The sequence below is a fragment of the Babylonia areolata genome, chromosome 16 (assembly GCF_041734735.1).
Source record: "Babylonia areolata isolate BAREFJ2019XMU chromosome 16, ASM4173473v1, whole genome shotgun sequence".
Taxonomy (NCBI): domain Eukaryota; kingdom Metazoa; phylum Mollusca; class Gastropoda; order Neogastropoda; family Buccinidae; genus Babylonia; species Babylonia areolata.
Window position 1 is genome coordinate 8,217,442 of NC_134891.1, and position 7,500 is coordinate 8,224,941.

Below are 7,500 nucleotides of genomic sequence, written 5' to 3' on the forward strand. Positions count from 1 at the left end.
TTCTTCTTCTTCTTCTTCTCCTCCTTCCATTCTTCTTCTTCTCCTCCTCCTTCCATTTCTTTTTCTCCTTCTCCTCCTTCCATATCTTCTTCTTCTTCTCCTCCTTCCATTTCTTCTTCTCCTCCTCCTTCCATTTCTTCTTCTTCTCCTCCTCCTTCCATTTCTTCTTCTTCTCCTCCTCCTCCTTCCATTTCTTCTTCTTCTTCTCCTCCTCCTTCCATTTCTTCTTCTTCTTCTCCTCCTCCTCCTTCCATTTCTTCTTTCTTCTCCTCCTCCTTCCATTTCTTCTCCTCCTCCTCCTCCTTCCGTTTCTTCTTCTCCTCCTCCTTCCATTTCTTCTTCTTCTCCTCCTCCTTCCATTTCTTCTTCTTCTCCTCCTCCTCCTTCCATTTCTTCTTCTCCTCCTCCTCCTTCCATTTCTTCTTCTTTTCCCCTCCGTCCATTTCTTCTTCTTCTCCTCCTCCTCCTTCCATTTCTTCTTCTTCTCCTCCTCCTTCCATTTCTTCTTCTTCTCCTCCTCCTCCTCCTCCTTCCATTTCTTCTTATTCTTCTCCTCCTCCCATTTCTTCTTCTTCTCCTCCTCCTCCTCCTCCTTCCATTTCTTCTCCTCCTCCTCCTCCTTCCATTTCTTCTTCTTCTCCTCCTCCTCCTTCCATTTCTTCTCCTCCTCCTCCTCCTTCCATTTCTTCTTCTCCTCCTCCTCCTCCTTCCATTTCTTCTTCTCCCCCTCCGTCCATTTCTTCTTCTTCTCCTCCTCCTCCTTCCATTTCTTCTTCTCCTCCTTCCATTTCTTCTTCTTCTTCTTCTTCTTCTTCTTCTTCTTCTTCTTCTTCTTCTTCTTCTTCTTCCTTCTTCGTCCCTTCGTCTCTTCGTCCCTTTTCTCTTCCAGTCCAGTCTCCACCCTTTCTTCCTTTCTTTATCTAGTTTGCGATGAAGAAAAATGCCCAAGAGCAAGAGTACCACACACACTCTGTGTGTGTGTGTGTGTGTGTGTGTGTGTGTGTGTGTGTGTGTTCGTCCGTGATTGTGGTGACAAGGGGTGGTTTCATTTTTGGCTCTTCACCTCTTGTGTTCCACTCTCCTCTCCCTCCATCCCCCCCCCTCCCCCCCCCCCCCCCTACGCCCCCTTCCCCTACCACTTCACCACCGGATGACAATAAATAAAGTTGAAATGTGACGTGACTTTGCTACAGCATGTACAGTTAGCACCTCTTCCTCCCCCCCCCCTTTTTTTTCCATCACTCCTCTCTCTCTCTCTCTCTCTCTCTCTCTCTCCTATCTCCCCCTCCCCTCCTCTCTATCTCTCTCCCCCTCTCCTTCCCTCCCCCCCTCTCTCTCTCTCTCTCACCCCCCTCTCTCTCTCTCCCCACACTCCCTCTCTCTTGTGGTGAGTCTCTCCCCCACCACCCCCATCCACTCTCCGTTTCCCACACTTGCTAGCCTTTCATCCACCTAACCCCCACACCCCCATCTGGTCCGATTTGTACGCCTCTCTCCCCTCCCCCTCCGCCTGAGTCACCCTCTCTCTCCCTCTCTCTCTCTCCTCACCCACTCTCTCTCTCTCTTGTGAACCTCACCCCCACATTCTCCCATTCCGTTTCCCACACCTACTAGCCTTTCATCCACCTAACCCCCCACCCCCCTCGTCCTCACTTTCTGTGTGTGTGTGTGTCTCTCTCTCTGTCTGTCTCTGTCTCTCTCTTTCTCTGTCTCTGTCTGTCTCTGTCTCTCTCTATCTCCCTTTCATCCACCTGACCCCCCACCCCCCTCGTCCTCACTTTCTGTGTGTGTGTGTGTGTCTCTCTCTGTCTGTCTCTGTGTCTCTCTTTCTCTGTCTCTGTGTCTGTCTCTGCCTCTCTCTGTCTCCCTTTCATCCACCTATCCCCCACCCCTCTCGTCCGCACTCTCTGTGTCTCTCCCCTCCTTTCTCTCTCCCTTTCATCCACCTAACCCTCACTCCCTTCGTCCTCTCTCTCTCTCTCTCTCTCTCTCTCTCTCTCTGTGTGTCTCTCTCTCTCTCTTTCTTTCTCTGTCTGTCTCTGTCTCTGTCTATCTCCCTTTCATCCACCTAACCCCCCCCCCCCTCGTTCGCACTCTCTCTGTCTCTGTGTCTCTCTGTGTCTGTCTCTGTGTCTCTCTCTTTCTCTGTCTCTGTGTCTGTCTCTGCCTCTCTCTATCTCCCTTTCATCCACCTATCCCCCACTCCTCTCGTCCGCACTCTCTGTGTCTCTGTGTCTCTCCCCTCCTCTCTCTCTCTCTCCCTTTCATCCACCTAACCCTCACTCCCTTCGTCCTCTCTCTCTCTGTCTCTCTGTCTCTCTCTCTCTGTGTCTCTCTCTGTCTCTCTTTCTGTCTCTGTCTGTCTCTGTCTATCTCTGTCTCCCTTTCATCCACCTAACCCCCCCCTCCCCCCTCTCGTCCGCACTCTCTGTGTCTCTGTGTCTCTCCCCTCCTCTCTCTCTCTCTCCCTTTCATCCACCTAACCTCCACCCCTCTCGTCCGCACTCTCTGTGTCTCTGTGTCTGTCTCTGTCTCTCTCTATCTCCCTTTCATCCACCTATCCCCACCCCTCTCGTCCGCACTCTCTGTGTCTCTGTGTCTCTCCCCTCCTCTCTCTCTCTCTCCCTTTCATCCACCTAACCCTCACTCCCTTCGTCCTCTCTCTCTCTCTGTTTCTCTCTGTCTCTCTTTCTGTCTCTGTCTGTCTCTGTCTATCTCTATCTCCCTTTCATCCACCTAACCCCCACCCCTCTCGTCCTCCCTCTCTCTCTATTTCTCTGTCTCTCTCTGTGTCTCTCTTTCTCTGTCTCTGTCTCTGTGTGTGTCTCTCTCTGTCTTTGTGTCTCTGTCTTTCTTTTTCTGTCCTTGTGTCTCTTTCTCTGTCTCTCTCTGTCTCTCTATCTCTCTCTCATATCCACCTAACCCTCACCCTATCGTCCTCTCTCTCTCTCTCTCTCTCCCTTTCATCCACATAACCCTCCCCCCTCCCCCCCCCCCCTTCGTCCTCACACTCTCTCTGTGTGTCTCTGTGTCTTTCTTTCTCTGTCTCTGTATCTGTCTGTCTGTCTCTCTCTGTCTCTCTGTCTCTCTCTCTCTCGAGACTCCCATCACCCCATCTATAATCTGTTCTGTTAAAGTGTCATGTTGTTGCCAGCTGCCGTTTTTTGCAATAATGTTAGACAAGTTGCCCAGCACTACACCTCTGCTCTGTACAGTAATGTCATCCGTGTCCTCCAACCCCCCCCCCCCCCCCCCATTGATTTCACTCCCCCTGCTTCTCTGCCCTTTCCTACGTACATCCTGCTATAAGTTGGGGGTTGGGGGGGGGGGGGGGTTGAGGGCGGGGGGTGTTGGGGAGACCAGAACATACTACAGTTCTTGTCGTCCTGGGTGTTGTGTGTGTGTGTGTTTTTGTGTGTATTGTGTGTGTGCGTGTGTTTGTGTGTGTGTGTGTTTGTGTGTTGTGTGTGGGTAATGTGTGTTTGTGTGTGTATGTGGGTATTGTGTGTGTGCGTGCGTGTGTGTGTGTGTGTGTGTGTGTGTGTGTTTTAATCCCTTGACTACTGAGGGTTAGTGAAAAGATATTGCCTTTAAGTGCAGTTAAGTAGTTCGTTTTGTGTATTCGTAAGTGGCGTCTTTTTTTTTTTTCCAACAAAAGTAATGCATCCTCCAGAGGGGAAAAGACCAGACACAAGAATGGTGACTAACATTCTGGTAGTAGGTCAGACATAGATCTACCTTTTTTTTTTTCTTTTTTCTTTTTTTTTTTTCTTTTTTTTTTTCCAAAGCAGATGTGATGCATATATCATATGTGGATCAGTCCGCACGCTTGGACGCCTCATTCTTGGTGCTGGTCGTACATTTTTGTGGCATTGATTTCACACACACACACACACACACACACACACACACACACACACACACACACACACACACACACACACACACACACACACACACACACACACACACAGACACACATCATGTCGAGGGATTCATCATTCCATTGTGCCCGGCACATGAGTGGAATGGGGGAGGAGAATGATGATGTGTGTGGTGGTGGGGGAGTGGGTGTGTGTGTGTGTGTGTGTGTGGTGGTGGGGGGGTGAGGTCGTGGGGGGGGGGGGGGGGGGGGGTTACAGCAGCGCTCTCGTAGTTACTCCCTCTTGTTTTGTTGTCATTCATCATGGCCTGTGTATAAGTACCGGGCGGGAATTACCGGAGCAAGAGGATGCACGCGCGCGCACACCTGTTGGAAGTGTGCTCAGAATGGTCTGGATTTCGTTGGGTTTTTGTTGTTGCTGGGTGGTGGTGGTGGTTGTTGTTTTGTTGTTGCGGTTTTTTTTGGTTTTTTTTTTAGCGGCGCTTGCACCCCGCACTGAATACCCTTCTGTGGGTATGCCGGGAGAGAGGAGAGAGAGAGGGGGGGGGGGGGGAGGCAGAGGGGGGAGAGAGAGAGATGGGGAGAGAGGGGGGGGGGAGGAAGAGAGAGGGAAGTTTCCTCTTTTCTATCGTTATTAACTTATTTTGTTGTTGTTGTTCCTTGTTGTTTTCCTATCTTTCTGTCGTCTCTACGGTACCCTATTTCTTTTCTTTCTTTCTTTCTTTTCTTCTTCTTCTTCTTTGTGTGTGTGTGTGTTGTTGGTCTGAAAGCAGTTTGTTGTTTTTTTTCACTTGACAGTTGGGCTTTTTGCCCTTAGGATGTGAGTTACCTGCTGGCTCTTTTGGTGTATGTAATTGTATGCTTACTGTTATAGGCACGTGTATAAATATGTCTATGCTCCGGTTACTTTGAAAAAAATATATAATGAAAAGAAAAGAAAGAGAGCATCTTACTTTCAGCAGGTCAAAAGCGTTTGTGGACGGTGTAGATAGCAAGAACGTACTGAACTGTTTGGCCAAGAGAACGTTCAACATTGTAATATATATTTTGGTGTCATATACTGTACCATGTCAAACTGAATATATGTATGTATGTGTGTGTATAGAGGCGGGGAGAGGCGGGGTCGGGCAGTGTAGGAATATATATATATATATATATATATATTGTAGTATATGTATGGATATATATATATATATATGTATATATATATATATATATATGGAACAGAAATTTGCTGTTGTGATAAAACGTACTACAATATAGTATTGTCACAGCAGCAGATTTCTGTGTGAAATTCGAGCTGCTCTTCCCAGTGCTTTAGAAGGCGTCGCCAACCCCCACGCCTCAGTGTGTGTGTGTGTGTGTGTGTGTGTGTGTGTGTGTGTGTGTGTGTGTGTGTGTGTGTGTCTGCTTGCAAGTATGCAGTACTTACCACTCCAACCTGATTGTTGACTGGAAAGGGCACTGAAGCGGTGGTGGTGGTGGGGGTGGGTGTGTGTGTGTGTGTGTGGGGGGGGGGGGTCTTGAAATCGTGTTCGATTATTGTGCAGAGCAGAATGGTAGGTAACGTGTGAGTTTGCATGGTCGTGGGAACGTGTGCGTGTATACATGAGTGTGTTGGGGGGGGGGGGGGGGTGGGGGGGGGGGGGGGGGGGCAGTGTAGGAAACAGTGACGGTTACAGTCTCGGTAATGACGGTTATTTTTGAAGGGCGGAGGAGGAAGAAGAGGACTAGAAACTGACACCCTCTGTCCGTAATTGTTAAATTGGGGTGGGCTGATAACCGGTAGAGGGATGTTTGGAGGGTGGGTGGTGTGGGGGGCGGGGGTGGGTGGGTGAAGAGAGTTTGAAAAAAAAAAAAAAAAGAAGAAGAAAAGAGGGTTGCTGTTTAAACCAGGATGAAGTCAGAAATACTACTGTTTGCCTTTTATGTGTGAGTTTGTGTACTACAATGTTGAAAATTTCCGAGTGCACTGAACAAGTGCGCTCGTCCGCGCGGACACACACACACACACACACACACACACACACACACACACACACACACACACACACACACACACACATATGCACGCACGCGTTAATGTACATCCAGATCGCCAGGCAAACATAATATGAGCAGAATCGGCACACACACACACACCACACACGCACACACACACACAGAGAAGACAGCAATGCAGACCACCAGCCGCAAACACCATTCCATGAGCAGAGTCGTCTTTCCCTGAAGACATTGTTCCAAGAATTGCACAAAGCAGCACACACACACACACACACACACACACACACACACACAAAGCGCACGGATTGCACGTGCTTCGTCAAACCACGAACAGGGGAAATCCTCACCCTCTTTCCGTCCTGTCGTTGTGACGTCTTTCTGGGTGAATTCCACTGGGTCAGTCGCACTGTTCGGGATGAGCAATGCGTGATGAGTAATGACGATCAGTCCCTTCCCTCTCTTATCACAGTAAGTCAACTGTCTCAGTTAACGAAGTGTCCGCATGCCTTCTCACACAACGATGAATGGCGCAGCGCACGGACAATGGGAGTGTGTGTGTGTGTGTGTGTGTGTGTGTGTGTGTGTGTGTGAGAGAGAGAGAGAGAGAGAGAGAGAGAGAGAGAGAGAAAGACTGTGTGCGCGCGTGTGTATTTTTAGCGCAGACGAAAAATCGATGCAGGCTCTCCAAACATGGCGTATTTTTTTTCCTGGGAAGAGAGAATGTGTGTGGGAGAGGGAGTCGGTTGGAGTGGTGGTGGTGGTGGTGGAGTGGGAATCTCCGTCTTGTCACAGTGTATTGCATGATGAGTGGTGAAGTGTTTATATATAAAAGCCGGCGAGATGCTGCGAGTTTGTGTGAGTGAGAACAATACTGGCAGAGCAAGCTCGAACGTGACTCGGTGAATGTTTTGACATCGCAGTTTTGCGCAACTCGGCAAGGTTCAGAGGCTTTCGAAAGACAGACTGAGTGTGTGTGTGTGTGTGTGTGGGGTTGTAAAAACAGGATCGCCAGTGTCTTTGGACGTTGCTTGGTCCGACGGTGGACGGAGGGGGTTTTCTGTTAAAATACTGTGTGTCGGTGAGAGGGAGGAACCATTCGTTTGTGAGTGTCGGCTTGCCTTGCTTGACAAGTAAGTGTTGTCTTTTTTTCCAATTTTGATTTAAAAAAAAAAAATTATTATTATTTTTTTTTAAGGATGCAGGGATGAATTTCACGCACGCACGCGCGCGCGCGCGCACACACACACACACACACACACACACAGTTACTCCCTCTTAGTTTATCGTCTGAAAACACATGTTTTGGAAACACATGTGTAAAGACGTCGAAAGAAACAAAGAAGGCTTTACTCAAGTCACTGGCTCATTCACTCGAAGTCACACTTTTCTTCTCTGCTTTGCTCTGTGTGTGGTGTTTTGTTTCATTTTCTCCGATAGTAGTGATCATGCAGCACAGAGAGAGAGAGAAAGAGAGAGAGAGACGTGAAGGGTGTCGGATGGCATTAGTGCCTTGTCAGTCGGTCTGTAACCCTTGACTGTTTATCGTCAGGCTGGCGAGATCAATAGAGAGAGGTTGCCCCCACCTCGAGACAGACACCACTGATCTAAAAATA

General features: G+C 48.8%; 1 protein-coding gene across 1 annotated transcript in view; it reads left to right on the forward strand.

Annotated features, from left to right (window-relative positions):
* Positions 1–7,500, forward strand: part of LOC143290840 (neuroglian-like) — a 99,317-nt gene that overhangs the window by 56,415 nt on the left and 35,402 nt on the right. The gene's annotated exons all lie outside the window — the stretch shown is intronic.